The sequence below is a fragment of the Armigeres subalbatus genome, chromosome 2 (genome assembly GCF_024139115.2).
Source record: "Armigeres subalbatus isolate Guangzhou_Male chromosome 2, GZ_Asu_2, whole genome shotgun sequence".
Taxonomy (NCBI): Eukaryota; Metazoa; Arthropoda; class Insecta; order Diptera; family Culicidae; genus Armigeres; species Armigeres subalbatus.
This window is the reverse complement of record NC_085140.1, coordinates 306,381,536-306,398,819: the sequence shown is the minus strand read 5'-3', so window position 1 is coordinate 306,398,819 and position 17,284 is coordinate 306,381,536. Positions and strand designations below refer to the sequence as shown.

Here is a 17,284-nt window from a genome sequence, read left to right as displayed (position 1 = left end):
AGTGATAAATTATTCGTACGTTCAATTTTATATGAGGTAACTGGCTTGACTATGCTTTGATTGCAGATCTGACTACAAGAGAAAGTATTAAGCCTTACGGGAACGTCCACAAATTACGTCACGCTTAGAGGGGGGAGGGGGGGTTGAGTGAAGTGTGTCGATCCATACAAAATTTTCAGAAGCTTCATACAAAAAGTGTGACATAGGGGGGAGGGGGGTTGAAAAATTCCAATTTTTGCGTTACGTAATTAATGGATCTTCCCTACTAAGTATATCAATATTAATTTACTTTGCTTATAATCAATATAGTTTTTCGTATCACCATTGTCTTATTCTTTCTTCATTGTTGGCAATACATTCCTCGATACTTTTCATTAAGCACATGCACCGTTACTAGTTAACTGTAAGGTTTCTAAGCCAAGTATCCATTTTTGCATTACATATATCATGAGACTAACACGATAATACTTGAATGCTAATTTAAATTGAATTGATGTACATTTGTATGCTATTCCTTGATGATTGGTTTTCACTGAATATAACAGTTATTATACCTTTGTGGTATGTATTTAAATTTCATTATTTTTATATTGCAGTAACAAAAACACCTTCCTTTTATTATTAATGCATTTTCTATTGTAAGCAATGAAATTGTTTTAAAAACTTTTCATGATTAAGAATCGCACGTTCGTCTGGCTCTACTCACTTTTGGGACAGTTTCCTAAATAATTGAAACTGGAACACAAAAACGCGAACACGCGATACACAACGCGGCTGTTGTAATGCTTCCAAAAGTGCATTTGCACGAAATTCCACGCGGCTTTCCATATTCGAAAGGAATAACTTTGCTGAAATTTCTATGAAAATATGCTCTTTTGTGAATTTAATTCAGTTTTCAACAACAAAAGAATGTATTAAATAAAATCCAATAACTTATATGAATCATGTAATATTCATTATATGTAATTCAAACCGCATTCTCAAAGTTAGAGGCAATAACCAGCTTTACAGAACAGAGAAACCAAATTACCATGAAAATACGTAGTTTTGTGAATTAGAACCCGTTTTGTTTTAAATAAACGTGTTATAATAAATCTGAATACATTACTGAATTCATCGAAAAACAAATCTTTTGTGTACACTGTAAATGGTTGAAAGGAGTGAAACGCTGTTGACTACTGTAATAGATACAGTTACCCTAGATATGTTTCGCGCGAATACCTTTCAAAAACTCCTGGCGTCCAAGAAGCAACTCCTCACATAACAACCGTAATGTTCTTCATCTTTTTAACTCGCATAGGGTAACCGTACCCTTAGTGGAGGTAGTACCAATAGTGGAGGTAGTGGGGATTTAATGAGATTTATCATATTTATAGACTTTACGATGGTTTCAGTTGATGCATCGTGCTTTAAATATCCTGTTAAATGCAACTTACCTTAATATTTCGCTTGAAAAACTATTGAAAACAATGATTTTTCTTCACAAAATTGACTCCCTTGCACCTATAGTGGTGCAACTGTACCAATAGTGGCGAGTCTCATAAGAAACCAATGGATAACACCACTATAGGAACCAAAATTAATTTTTACCGCCACTAAAGGAACAGTGTACCCATAGTGGTGCAAGCAATATTTGGTAATTGTTGATGTTAAATGACATCTATCATCTATTGACTAAGATATTAAAGCTGTAAATTTCCGATAATTATCAATTTTTTTAAAATATTTTTTTTTGTGGATCTACTAATACCTCCACTATTGATACCGTTACCTAATGTTTTAAGGGTGGTATGGACTTCTAAAGTACTATGCAAAAAGATAGGATAAGTAATGATCAAGGAGCGATTGCGCTACTGAGATTTCTTGAACAGTACGGAGCTGATAAGGAAAACGAATAATTATGCAGTTAGCAGGCGTATTGCAGTAAAGAAAATACAGATTGACGTCTTCCCTTGCGGAATAATGTACTGGTGCATTATTCCGCAAGAAAAGTGACGTTTTGGTAAGTTGTTTTCTTTTCTGTTTTTTACCAATAATTTCAGGTCTATTATTTTTACGACTGGTGGCGATCTTCAAGTGTAGTGACGTGGAAGGCCATGTAGTTGCTGCAAATGGTCATGTGCTTGGAAGCGGCGATGTCAATTAGGACGTTTAAGTTCATCAACCATACGACGATGATCTTTCCACTAGTCGGTTTAAACTTATCCTGGCCAGCCTGAATGTTTCAATATCCTTTGCAGATTTTGATGACATAGCTTGAGCAGCTGTCTTATTTGCGTTCGAGCTGCGTGGATAATGAGTGTACATCATTCTCTGCATAGTGTCACTGATGGTGGCTGATCGTGTGTTTCTGATGTCCAGATCTTGTGTGTTGTCGCCGCTCTGATAAATGTTTTGATGACCTGCAAATCTTCAAACCAATGATTCCTTCAAACACACTTCCTTCTGCGATGGGGAATCCGCATTCCTTCAGTACATCGGCAAATGTGCTTTCCACTTAATAAAGTTAAGCGTTTTGTAGTAGCACCGAGGTTCCAACCACTAGAAACCAAATTCTATTTTTTTTCGGAATACGGATGGTACGCCATGCCCAGTGTTCACCTTGCCAAATATGCCAATTAGTAGCATAATTTAAAAAATATTTAATAGCGCTCTTTGAAAAGTCAAGGGGTGGAAGTAAATAACAAGTATTACAACAATAAAATAGAAAAACACTACGGACACCGTTTAGGAAATTCATAAAACTTTTCTCAAAGGAATAGTTCGTTCGAAATCCAAGGGCGTTAATTCAACGTAGAGTAAGTTGCTATGCTATATAGATCAAAGTGTATGTAATTCAAGAATTGACAACATGTATGAATAAAACAAAATATTTTTGAACTTTATTAAAGAATTTTTTAAAGATAGTTTAAGTTCCGCTCTTATAAATTAATAATGCTTTATTGGTACATGGTCTTCAAGTTCTTGCGAATGACTCATGTGTATGCGAGTTCATTCAAGCGTCAATTTATGTTCATGGGATTAACATTTATCGGAAAAGGGTGAACGATAGATTTGCTTAGCACTTTATCGAATTGAACTGAATTAAGATTTCCTCCAAGAATCGCTCCATGCAATCTTTAAGAAACTATTCCAACCAAAAATCCATCGTGCATCCTCCTGAAGGAGCTATTTTCTGGAGCAGTTTCTGGGAGGGCCCGGTACGGTAAGATGCGTGGTACAAAGCAAGACCATACCGCTGGCGGGGTTCGATTCCCGGTGCCGGTCCAGACAATTTTTGGTTTGAAAATTGTCTCATCGTTTAGCTTCATGATATACTAATGCAAAAATAGTTTCCTGGTTTAGAAATCCCGCAGTTAGCAACTGTGGAAGTGCTTAATGAACACTAAGCTGCGAGGCGGCTCTGCCCTAGTGTGGGGATGTAATACCAATAAGAAGAAGAATAAGAAGAACTTGTTCTGAAACTTCAAGGAGATCAACGGCACAACTCAACGCTGCCTCAACAGCAAATGCCTACTTAGTAGATTGAGAGTTCGATTACTTATGAACTATTTGTGAGGTTTCACCCGAAAAGCCGAAACCTAAACATTGCAAATAGCAAATACCTATCTAAAATACGAGGAAGGCTCATTAAATGTTCGGCAATTGCGGTACATTTACGCCTTCTCTTGAAATAATATGAACACAATATCTCAAAAAAACCTAGTTAATCCACCTAGCGGTGATGATGCTTTTCTCGCTCGTTCAATAGAGTTGATAATAGTCTAAATAACACTGATAGCTGAGTGGAACTTATTTTTCACATTTGTTTATACGCATTGTTAAAATCGCTGCCGAACGCATTTGTTGCAGCCATAGAATACCCTCTATACTTCTGGAGAAATTCCTTGAGTAACTTCCCTAGGAATTCCTGGAGGATTTTCCGAAGGAATTCCTGAATGAGTCTGCGGAGGAATTCCTGAAGGAACATCCGCGGGAATTCCCGAAGGAATCTCTGGAGGAATCCCCGAAGGAACTTCCGGAAGAATCTATGAAGGAACTTCCGGAGGAATTCTTGAAGGAATTTTCGAAGGAAGGAGGAAGTCCTGATGGAGCCTTCTTAAGAATTCCGGAAGGAGAAAATCGTGAAGGAACTTTCTAAAAAAAATCCTGAAGGAACTTTCGGAGGAAATCGTGAAGGAACTGCCTAAGGAATTCCTGAAGGAACTCCCGGAGAAATTCCTGAAGGAACTTTCAGAGGAAATCTTAAAGGAACTTCTGGAGGAATTCCTGAAGGAACTCCCAAGGGAATCCCTAAAGGAACTCTCGGGAGAATTTTTGAAGGAACTTATGGAGAAATTCTTGATGGATTTTACGGAGAAATTCTTGAAAGAGCTTCCGGAGGAATTCTTGAAGGAACCTCCGAAGAAATTACTGAATAAAATTGTGGAGAAATTCCTGAAGAAACTTCCAGAGGAATTCCAGAAGGAACCTTTTGAGGTAAAACGTTGAGATAAAACGACTTCCGGAGGAATTTCCGAAGGAACTTCTGGAGGAATACTTCAAGGAGGAATTCCGGGAGGAACTTCTTGAGAAATTCATGGAGGAATCTCCGGAAGAATCCCTGAAGAAACTTTCGGAGGAATTCTTGAGAGAACTTCCAGAGAAATTCCTTAATGATCCTCCGGAGGATTTCCAGAAGGAATCCTTGAAGAAACTTCCGGAGAAATTTCTGAAGGAACTTCCGGCGGAATTGTTGAAGAAACTTTCGGCGGGAATCCTGAAGAAACTTCCTGCGGAATTTCTAAAGGAACTTCCTGCAGAATATCTGAAGGATCTTCCGGAGGAATTCCTGAAGGAACTTGGATGGAACCGGATGGACTCCTGAAGAACCTAACGAAGGGAGTTCCGGATGAGGAATTCTTGAAGGGACTTCCGGTGAAATTCCTGGAGAAACCTCCGGATGATTACTTCGGAAGAATTCCTGAAGGAGCTTCCATGAGAATTCCTGAAGTATCCTCTTGAGGAATCCCTGAAGGAACTTTCAGAGGACTTCTTGAAGCAACTTTCGAAGAAATTCCCGGAGGAATTTCTGGAGGATCTTCCAAAGGAATTTCTGGAGGATCTTCCAAAGGAATTTCTGGAGGAACTTCCGAACGAACTTCTGGAGGAACTTCCGAAGGAATTCCCGAAAGAACTTACTTTATTTTTCTTCTTAGTCTTATCTATCTTATTTGTCTTACTTACACCAGTACCACTGTTATCACCCAAATCCTTTTCAAAGCTTGTGTGGAAACCTTGTACAGAAATCCTCTCACGTTATTTTCTAATGTTGTTCTAGAAACGGCTCATGTTTTTATTTTCCAAAACCAGCTGGAGTTAGTTTATTTTGATTTCCTCATTACGTGATTGGTCGGCTGCTGCTGTTCTCTCGCCGAACCACTGCACGAGTGATAAATTTCTTTCCCATTGCTTTTGTTCTCCGTTTACGGCAAATTCTCAAGCAATTGTAAACTGCATAACGATGACATAATTTTGGCGACACTGACAGCATCATTCTGGCGGGCTGAATTGGGCAATTTTCTCTCTCAGAGAGTGTTACCACGAGCTTTTGTAACGGAAAACCCTTCCCTCAGACCTTAAGAATTCCATTAGAAATGACTCCGGAAATTCCTTCGAAAATTGCTCCGGGAAATTCTTCTGAAATTTCCTCGGGCATTTCTCTGGATTTTTCTTTGGATCCCTCTGGATTCCCCCTGGAATTTCTACGGTAATTCTTCCTTGAATTCATCTGAGAGTCCTTCATAATTCCTCTGGGAATTTATGAAAGAAATTCCTCCGGGAGTTTCTCCAGTTTCTATGGGAATTCCTCTGGAAATTTCCCCAGAAATATCTTCGGGATTCTTCCAAGAGTTCCTCAGAAAATTCCTCCAGGACCCCAGAAACTCTTCCAGGAATTATTTCGGGAAAACTTTAAGGAATTTATCCGAGAAATTCCGGGTCTTCCATCAGAAATTCCTCTGGGAATTCCTCAAAGAACTTTTCCGGGATTTCCTCCGTTAAATCCTCCTGAAATCCCTCAAGAAATTCCTCCTTTTTTTTCAACCGATAATTTTTGCAGGTATTCCTCCAGAAATTTCTCCTGGAATACCACCAAGAAGTCGTCGGAAATTTTTCTAGGAATTCTTTCGGGAATTTCCTCCAAAAACATCATATGGGAACTCCTACGAGAATCCCTACAGGAATATCTCCAGGGTTTTTTTTACAGGATGTTCTCCAGGATGCTCTCGAAATTCTTTCATGAATTCCTTTAGAAATTTTTATGGGAGTTCCTCCTGGAATTCCTCCGGGAGTTCCTTCAAAAATTTCTTAAGCAATTCCTCCGGAAACATCTTTGGGAATTGCTCCGGTAATTCATTCGGCAATTTTATCAGATATTCCTTTGGTAATTCTTCCAAGAATCCATTCGGGAATTCTTTCAAGAATTCCTCCGGGAATTTCTCAAAGGATTCTTGTGGAAATTATTGCAAGTTTTTTTTTCTAGAAATTCCTCAAGAAATTCCTCCAGGAGTTTCTCCAAGGATTTCTTTGGGAGTTCCTAAAGGAATTCCCCTGAAATTTTCCTCAAGTATTTCTTCGGGAATTCCTTTAGGAACTTTCCGAAGCAATCCTTGAGAAACTCCTGGAGGAATTTCTGGAAAAACTCTTGGAATAATTTCCGGGAGAATTCTTTAGAAACTCCCGGTGAAAATTCTTCAAGGAATTCCCTGATGTATTCTTGGAAGAATACCCAGAAAAAAATCTGGTGGAATTGCCGGATGCATTCTTGGAGGAATACCCGGTGAAATTCCCGGAAAATTTCCCGAATGAATCTCCAAAGAAATAGCTTAAGAAATTTCCGAAGAAGTACTCAGAGGAATTCCAGGAGCACATCCTGCAAAAAATTCCCGGAGACATTCCTGCAGGAATTCCCATAGGAGCTTGTGGAGAAGGAGAAGAATTTTCTCGGTATTCTCGTATGAATTCCTAAAGGTATCCCCGATTGAATTCCCTAAGAAATTCCTTAAAACATTTCTGAAAAAATTTTGGAGGAGCTCTTGGAAAAATTCCAGGAGAAACCCGTGATGGAATTCCTGGAGGAATTTGTGGATCATCTACCGGAGGATTTCATGGTAACATTCTTAGAGGAATTCCTGGATGAATTTACAGAAGAATTCCTGATGGAATTTACGAAGAAATTCCTGGAGGAATTCCTGGCAGAATGCCAAAAGGAATTCCCGGAGGATATCGTGAAGCAACACCCGGTGGAATTTCTGGGGGAATTCTCGAAAGAAATTCCGAATTTTTGGAGGAATATTGGGACGAACACCCGGAGTAATTCCCATTCTAATTCTTAGAGGGATTCCCTGAGGAATTTCCAGTAGAATTTCTGTAGAAATTCCATTAGAAAATCCTATAGAAATTCCCGAAGGATATTCCTTCAAGAATTTCTCCGGAAATTTTCCCAGGAATTGCCCCGGGAATACCTTCAGGAATTTCCCCAGAAATATCTCTAGGAATTTCTGCTGCAATTTGCTTCCTCACTTTTTGCATTATTTGAAGAGGAATTGAACGCCATACATGAACCACGAAGTTTACGAGATGAAGAGTATGAGCTGGATATTCATTATCTGAGAAAAATCATGCTTTAAATTTAAAATTCCGGCAAATTGGCATGGAAATCAGCTAAAGCGAATATTGAGAACAGTTAACTTCTTATTTTAACATGATGGGACTTATACACGGCCATATGACATAATAATTTTGTTGACTTTTCGTGACGACAGCTGTTCATCAACAGATGCCTGCGGTCAGAGCCGTTGCGTAAGCTCTTATTTTCTTATGAAGAAAATAAACAAACTTTGCAATATTTTTCATAGGGCAAAATATTTTTTGAAGCATACCCAAACAAATTAGATGAAAATCAATAATTAAAGCTTTTTACGATTTTCTTAAGATTCAGCAAACTTTCGATAATGTGAAAGGAAAATTCGGAAACTTTTTGGTTGATTGTCCGAATAGTTATCGGACCTAGTCGGATCAAGCAAAAATCAACTCTGGAGTAAGTTTATACAGACATAAGGAAGTCAAATAACTGAAGTTAGTTGTTCGTTATGATTAGAAAACACTGCTGGTTGTGGAGCCAGTAAAATCCAACTCTGGAGTGGGCTGGTCGATAATTGTCTTTGCTCTTCGGACCTAGGCAAGTCCTCTGAACCAAATGATGTTATAAACGTATGTTTTCAGATCACAAGGAGTTTTTCTATATATCACGAGCAACTAATCGTACCTAAATTATTAAAAACTAGTTACTTAATGTCAGTTTAATATGCTACTGCAGTCAAATTACGGATCCAGAAGTCTATCGGTGAACGGCTCATAGCGACCAAAAATGGAACTAATTCGGACCATCCAACATTTTGAATTTAATTCAGGTTTTTTAAAATCATTGGTTTTCAAAACTGCTTTATTCATCGTGCAATGAATCTTCATTTTGACGCCCCTCAAGAATTGACTCTCTTGGCAGGGATCAACTCAGCCAATCGGACGCCAAGGTGCAACCTGCGGTGCATAATTCAAGTTCTCACAATTGGACATCAAACACCAGTGCCACTAGAGGACGATAGAAACTGAATTAGGTCGGTCGATTCCATGGTTGACATACTAAAACTGCAAAATGTTTGAAATATATAATTGAATATAGTTTAATTATGTCCAGTAATGACTTACCTTCTGAATGACTTTTTGAAAATCAACTAAAGAATGAACACATCAAATGTTTTGTTTTTCCGCCTACTTTTTTCAATTACTTTCGTTGGTTCGAAATTCCTTTGGTAATTATACAAAATTTTCCTTGACTGTTTTCCTTGAGAACTGCATACTATACGCTTTATTGTGAAAACTTTGTGTGTGAAGGCAAAAGGCGCAATTGACCAGTGCATGATGACGTAGGTTGACAGTTCACAGAGCTTGTTTACAAGGACTTAGTCTCTGGAGCTGCCTCCGGAAAAATTGTTTTGTGATTAATTCAGAATATTGATGTCTTCTGTGATTGATTTTTGGTAGGAATCAAAGCATATAACTAGAATATACTTTGTACTTGATGTACTTTGATGAAAAATTCAAAAATTAAAATGGTTTCCATTACTCTGTTATGATAGAATGAATAAAGGATCGATTAAATAAAGAACCGGAACAGTAACCCTGTATCCTCACAAGATATTTTTCAACTTCCAGGATCAAAGCAGTAGCACCGTGTTGACTCTGCTTGGGCTTTGCCAACAATGCTCAATGTTCAAGTAGGCAAACATACCAACGTTGACTGCAAGAAAAAGTAGCAAAACGGAATTCGCACGTTCATTTTTTTTTTCAATTTCCGTCACGCTTTAACAATTTAGGCGGATTATTTCTCATATCACGGGGGAGCTTTTATTCCACTTCATCTAGAAAACACGCAATAAAAATATGCCCTTGACTGAAGGTTTTACATTAACTCTTCGTTGGTACCCAAATCTTTTTAAAAGATAAAGGTTTTATTTTGCGACGCAATAGAAACATGCTTAGCATAAACATTTAGTGAATTGGAATTGGTGTGCATAACACGGCATTTCTTTTATGTGAACAATTATTTAATGTTTCTCAAGAGCAGGTACCATATCTTTTGGGAGTATTCTAAAATAAGTCAAACCAACATGGCACGCACTTCTTCATTACAATTTCACCAAATGATGAGACGTGCCAAAACTTCGAAAGAAGAAATTAATTCACGTCTGCGAATGAAATTCCGAAGCAATTCTGCTTTTCACAAGCCACCTAAAACGAAACACAGAGAAACCAGCCAAAGCGAACGGAAGCCCAACTTTAATCAAATTAACATCATTTCTATCCAACCTACCATTAATTTAAATTTGCACAAAAGCTTGGGTCGTTCGTATGGTACCTATTACTGTGGCAAGGACATGGTGATAAATCATAAGCGATGTAAAACGGTTAAAATAAATTGCGTAATATGATTAGCTGGGACATTTCCATTCAGGCGTCTGAATAATTAAATACAAACAAATTGGTACAAAATGGATTCTTGGGTGGTTTGCAGCAGGCGGTAATTACATTAGCAAATTAGAGTTATGAGCTTCGGTGACATTAACCACACTCGAAAACGTTGATTGTTGTTTTCATATTGACATTTTGATTTTGCATATGGAAAAAGAAGCAGAACACATTCCAGAATGATTGTACAGAAAGAGTATCGATAGAAATTGTGAAATAGTATTCAAACATATAGGTTTAATGAATTAAAAAAAGTTACCATACTCAAAATACGATATGCTTAGACAGTATTTGCAAAATATCTAAGAGTGCAGCTTCACCAACTAATAACTTTAAAAATGCTCATGAGAGCAGATAAATATCGTTCCGAGTTGTAGTATTGTATTATTATTTTTATTTTCACCAAAAATTTTGGAATAAGGGAAAACCCCCTTTCATTGAATTATTAAAGAATTGTTTCTCAAAGAGGCACTTAACCTCTTCATCTTTTCAAAAAATGTTGCAAAATAAAACTTAAACTAAAGGCACATGCGGCATAAATCCATTGAGGAGCCAGGTACTTCGAACGAGGATATCATGATGATTCTTCATGCTTCATTTCCAAAAAAGGAAATCAAGTAGGATATGAAATCTCATTCAAAAAGTAGTAAAGAAGCTTCAAAATAGGGGAAAAAATTCTTCTTGAAATATATCGAACAGAAATTGTAATTTGGAATCTTAGTTTTGCAATTCAAATCTAGAAAATAAGTCACGAGAAAGTACAAATACAATTTCGTTAACCACATACATTTTAAAACCACACGTTTTTCGACGATGAATTTTGATGATGAATTTTGGTTAAAAAAATCACGGTTCAGAAAAGTGTCCTCATGTACCGGACACTATTTCATCATGTTCAAATATGACCAAGTTCCTGTTAAACCGTTTAACATAAGTGAAGGCATCATTAAGAATAGCAATATTTTTCATTTGCTTTTTATTGTAGATATTAAAATATGGGCTGGTAGAGCTTATTTGACTCTTCAGCTGATTTTCTTTCATCCTATTCCGAATTCCCACCTTTTTCAATGACATCCCTAATGTTTTTACAGTAGCCGTTCGATAACTGCAAAATGTTTACTTTTCAGTTAACGAATGCCGTTCGATAACTGCAACGCATTCTAGACGTCAAACGGATGTCAATCGACGTCAGATGCATTAAAAGTGCATCTAAATGTGCAGCGCAATGCAGCTGTCATTGAGTTTGACACCAGTTTGAAGTTTAGCGGTCCGATAACTGCAAAACTGTTGCAATTATCGAATTGCAGTTAAAAAGCATTGCAGTTAAATGACTTGCAATTATCGAACGTCTACTGTATTTGCTTATTCCTGTGGCTTTCTGGAACCTACCGGATACAGAAATTGATTATGCACCACAGTTACATTATTTATCGAACGAATTGTGATTTTTATTTAAAATATGGTAAATATTGACCATCTCCACATAATCAGAATGCATTCTATTGATTTTAATATTGTCGATTCAAACCTTCTAAAGTAAGGCGAAACATAAATATTTTTGGCAATTTTGTTCAATTTCAAATTTTGTACAGAGTTTACAACATGATGATCTAATATACGATGCAGATAAAGAACTTTTCAATTGCTTTATATTGCACTACATGAGATGGTGGACAGACCTCTGCAAGTGTCGTTTTGAAAAGTGTTCGGTATTGGTAGGTGTCCGCCGCTGGGGGATCTCACCCTACTACCCTACAAAGCACATCTGGTTTTGCTAAACCATCAGCTTGTTAACACATCACATCACAAATCAGAGAATGAGCATGAATCCATATAAGTTTAAAAATAAAATCTTCAGTATATAGATTAGGTAACGATTATTTTAGCAATATAATCATATGATGAGTTTATTTTTAATTCATAAAACCTAATCAAACAAGTCAATCCATAAGTGCATATTACAAATAAGTCTGGCAAACGGTGCTTTATTAAATTACAGCTAAAATACAAAGCTGTTAATTCAGCAGTAAAAATGACACCTGGTGATTGAAGTTTTATTTTTTTGTGTGGTTAAAATTCAGTTTTATTTTGTCATTATATGTACAGTTGTAAATTGTAGTTCAGCGTTTTCAAATCAATTTAAATCTAATTGGAACATTAAAGCATCTACATCAATTCTATCGTTACACTCGTTAACAAAGCCGATGTACTTCACAAACAAGCGGAGAATTTCCACTCGCGCAGCTCTTCCAATTCCTGGCAAAACAGGTCTCGTGAGGTCCTCGACAGTCGCCTCCAACCATTCGTGTAGCCGGCTAGCCTCTGCTGTAGGACCGTCCAGGCCGGGCCGACACGAGTGCAGCGACAAACTGGAGTGTGAGAACTTTCGAGCGATCACCATCCTTAATGCCGCCTACAAAGTGATATCCCAGATCATCTTCCGTCGTCTGTCACCATTAGTGAACAAGTTCGTGGGAAGTTATCAAGCCGGCTTCGTTGACGGCCGCTCGACAACGGACCAGATCTTTACTGTACGGCAAATCCTTCAAAAATGCCGTGAATACCAGGTCCCACTGCACCATCTGTTCGTAGATTTCAAGGCGGCATACGACAGTATAGACCGCGTAGAGCTATGGAAAATTATGGACGAGAACAGCTTCCCTGGGAAGCTTACCAGACTGATCAAATCAACGGTGGATGGTGTGCAAAACTGTGTGAAGATTTCGGGCGAACACTCCAGTTCGTTCGAATCGCGCCGGGACAAAGACAAGGTGATGGACTTTCGTGCCTGTTGTTCAACATTGCGCTAGAAGGTGTCATGCGGAGAGCCGGGTGTAACAGCCGGGGTACGATTTTCAACAGATCCAGTCAATTTATTTGCTTCGCGGATGACATGGACATTGTCGGCCGAACATTTGCAAAGGTGGCAGAACTGTACACCCGCCTGAAACGTGAAGCAACAAAAGTTGGACTGGTGGTGAATGCGTCAAAGACAAAGTACATGTTTGTGGGCGGAACCGAGCGCGACAGGGCCCGCCTGGGAAGCAGTGTTACGATAGACGGGGATACCTTCGAGGTGGTCGAGGAAATCGTCTACCTCGGATCCTTGCTAACGGCTGACAACAACGTTAGTCGTGAAATACGAAGGCGCATCATCTGTGGAAGTCGGGCCTACTACGGGCTCCAGAAGAAACTGCGGTCGAAAAAGATTCGCCACCGCACCAAATGTGTCATGTACAAGACGCTTATAAGACCGGTTGTCCTCTACGGACATGAAACATGGACAATGCTCGAGGAGGACTTGCAAGCACTCGGAGTATTCGAGAGACGGGTGCTTAGGACCATCTTTGGCGGATTAGAGTTTATTAGGCAAAGATTTTAGCATTTTACTGGAGTGTTGTAGGGGTGAATTTATTTCTTTTCAAAGGTAAAAGAAACGAAATTTGCTCAAACCCCACTGCAGAGAAATGCTAATAACTTAGCCGGGCAAACTCAAATCTTCTCGCGGTTTTCTGCATAACATTCTGTATTAAATTCTCCAAGATCTGAATGAGTATCATAGTTCTTCATCGTAAGTTGTGTAGTCCAGCTGCAATTTACTATTTTTGGATGGTTCTGCATACATTTTTCCATATAAACTTCTAACGAGTTTAGCACCGCCCAAACGTTGACCGATTTGGCTGAAATTTGACCAGAGCATCAGGGCATCAAATAGAACCGAATAAGAGGGCGGCCCATCAAAAAAATTGAAGAAAGTTTTTCCCATACTAATTTGAACCACCCTAATGATTATAGATGATGCCTTTCTTCTATCACATGAATTTATTTTGTAGAAAATTCCATGATATATAATACCTTGGAAATCGAACAACAAACGATTCATCATCTCAATACCAAGAAGAATTAAAACCGAATGATAAAAGACAAATTAAAAAGTATTATTGACATTCACTGCTTTTTTGTATCCTTGGAAGACTTTTCCCAAAAAAAAGCAGAAATTCACTTTCCCAGTCAAGGAGCTGAATGTCTTCATCGTACATTGATAATATTAAACATTAAAGCTTGTTAAACGGCCGCCTGCGGATTTAGCCGAGAATGCTCCGTCATGCCCCTCGAAATGCTACTGTCTCGAGTAATATTTTCATAACCAAGCACACGTACCATGCAGCTTTAACTAACGTCTTCACGTTCACACAACCGCGTTTTGCATTGGCAAGCAGTTAGTGAGACGAGAAGAACCAGGCAGATATGTATCATGTTAACTTTTACCTTTCTAATGTAAGGCAGAAGGTAACTCAAAGGAATGCCGCGCCACGTAGGGAGCATGCGTTGGCCGCAAATTCTTCGGGTGAACTGAGTTACCAACTGAGAGAAAACCCACCCATACCCAAGCGGAGGCAACAAGTGTAGGACTTGGAATGCCAACAATTCAGTTCACTAGGAGCGGTTTCTGGTGGCAGACGGCACCTTGGGTAGCACCAGGAATATCCACCGACTGACTGTGTCGTCACTGCCATCTGTCAGAGTTGTGTCTGGTCCGAGGACAGAACATTTATATTTCATCAGCAGATTGGATCAGTGGAGCCGCATCACCACATTACATCCAGGTGAAGAGAAGACACCGCGGAAAGCTTCTAATCCCAACTGTTTGAACCGTCGCTCCCGAGTGTAGATTGGTTATTGATTTCATACTCGGTTTCTGTTAATATGGTATAGCCTCAAGCTAAGTTAATTCTCCCTTGGGGTTGAAGTGAAGGTCCACTCCAGTCAGGTTCAGTGCAATCAAAATTAAATGTTGCGGTACGTTGACCTATAAATGCAGCAAACAACGCGATATGTAAATGTTCAGTTGACTGCAGATTGTGTGACATTTCTACTGTGCAATAGTTCGAAGGATCAGCACATTCAGCTGATAACCATATTGTCATACGACGACAGTGAGTGAGTGCCACGCGACACATGTGAGAAAAGCGTTTTCAGCTGGTATCAGGGAAACATTGTGCTAACGAGTGTGCAAACGCCAAATGCTGCTACATACGGATGCTGGCGGAAGGAAGCAGATTGCTATTCTTTAGGAAACCAATTGTTAAGGGAGGTACGTAATTTGTTCGTACTCTGTGCGATAGGAAGCTGTGCAGCTTAAAGGAAACCACCCATTTAGATTGTGATCAGATTTTGAAATTTATGGGAAATATGCAAATGAACTATTGTTGGATTTACATATGAATCATATGATATGATAGAACCTAAGAGAATTCGCTTTTGGCTGCTTGTGTTGAACCTTTAAAAGCAAAGCCAAATCCTTGGTAAATGTGAATTGGGGACATAGCATCTTATGAACGGATGTTGAGTTTTATTTCAGTTATTGTAAATCTGTACAATACCATGGTAAAGAATTTTGATTAGAATTTTATACCAGATTTCATTGTATTCGAAAGCAAAACATTGAAACGTAAATAACACCAAAATAATTTACGGGTGGTCCCGTAGCTACAGTAGATTCGAGAGTGCACCATCCTGCTTCAATCCATCTAAAGTAACAAATGACGTCGATATTTCATCCGCAACCCTTACACTTGATTTCGATCCCGCCAACGTCATACGAATCAGCCGTATCAGTTTTGCCGGAACACCATGTTCTAGCCTAATTTGCCATAATTTTCCGTTTCACTGAATCGTACGCCGCCTTTAAATCAATAAACATATGATGTGTCTGCAAGTTGTACTCCCGGAATTTATCAAGGATTTAAGGAAGTCCTAGGCGAGACGGTCAAGGTGAGGGCACTCACGACGGAGATGAATCTAAGGGTTAAAGACCTGGACGAGATCACCGAAGTCGAAGAGCTCGTCACGGCACTGCGGCGACAGTGTGAAGTGGAGACGCCCACCGCAGCCGTTCGGCTACGGAAAGGTCCGGCAGGGACGCAGGTAGCATTGGATGGCTAGTTCAGGCGCAAATAAGAGGTGGTCCAAGGGATCGGAGTCGGCTTCATGGGTCAGATCGGTGGTCATGCTCTGTGGTCGAACTCGATCCTTCTATCGAACAAGTGGCCGCGCGAAGAACAACATGGTATCGTCGGCGTCGGTCAACCGGGGGGGTTCCGAGCCCGAGGACGGAAAGGGGTCCTCGCCAAGGCTGGGGCAGGCGTAGGCACCGCGTCCGCAAGTCCCTCTGTGTGCTGGCGAATAGGCCCTATCGCAGAAAGGTCAATTTGAGGTGCACGCGGCATCATCATTCTGATACCAGTCGTGCAGAGGGAAGCAGGAACGAAGTCGACCCTTCCCACCTTCCGAGGACATAGGGCGTGGTAAGGCCACCTGGAAAGCCGGCAACGCGCTGGCACGATACCATGGTGTTCTTCTAAAAAAGCGAGTTACGATGTGCGGTGCTGCAAGGACACGCAGCTAACCTCGAGGGTGCGTTGTGCACTGGCCATCCTTTGAAGCATTACTTTCTGGTTGTACCGAAGGGACTATGGGCTTGACGGCAATGGAAACGGTTTAGCGGGTCGGGGATGTAGTCCTGCCTCCCTCGTTTGCTGTTGGAGGTGATCCCTAACCCCGCACTTCCTGGACCACCCAGGATGTCTGTTGAGCAGATTCCCCCTCCATTGCTCTTTTCCCGAGCAACTCGTGGGACCAAAATAGAAAACCAATTAAATACTTCAATTAGTGGTAGTAGTGTAGGCGACAACCCCTTCGCAAGAGGTGGGTTGTTCAGGTCTCCGCCTAGGAGGCCAGAGGCCAGTTTCAGAGGCCTCAAGAGGAGTTTGCTGAAACTTCGAAAGTCGATGTTGGACGCCAAGTTGGAGAGGGCGGTCGGGACGGCTAAGTGTAAACCCATGAAATCCGTGGAGTCGAGGTCTACCCAGACTGAGGCCCAAGGATTCGCGGACTCAGGCAAGGTCGAATCGACCAAGGGCGTGCCAGCGAAGACGGTGGTGCCAAAGTCTACCCAGACTGAGGCTCCAATATTCGCGGGCACGTCGGGGGTGACTGCTCCAACGGAGCAGACACAAAAACGGAGGAGACAGTCTCCAGGGGATCAGCTCCCTGGCGGCCGCTCCAAAACGCGGAGGGTTACTACCCCGAACAAGGGTAGTGGGACTGGGAAGCTGAACCCCGGCCAGGTACCTCCAAAACCGGGGGAGGAAGGACCTGGAAAGATCCGACAAAATTGTTATGGGGTTTTTATAAGGATCTCTATAAGGCTTCC

The 17,284-nt window shown here is 40.2% G+C and overlaps 1 protein-coding gene across 3 annotated transcripts in view; it reads left to right on the top strand.

Annotated features, from left to right (window-relative positions):
* LOC134212543 (synaptotagmin-B) overlaps positions 1–17,284 on the top strand; it is a 115,555-nt gene that overhangs the window by 44,626 nt on the left and 53,645 nt on the right. The window contains exon 1 of one of the 3 annotated variants that reach the window (XM_062690507.1): positions 14,521–15,163. The exons of the other annotated variants lie outside the window; for them this stretch is intronic. The gene's annotated coding sequence lies outside the window, so the exon portion shown is untranslated. Of the gene's footprint in view, positions 1–14,520; positions 15,164–17,284 lie in introns of those variants that run through there. 3 annotated transcript variants of the gene reach the window in all.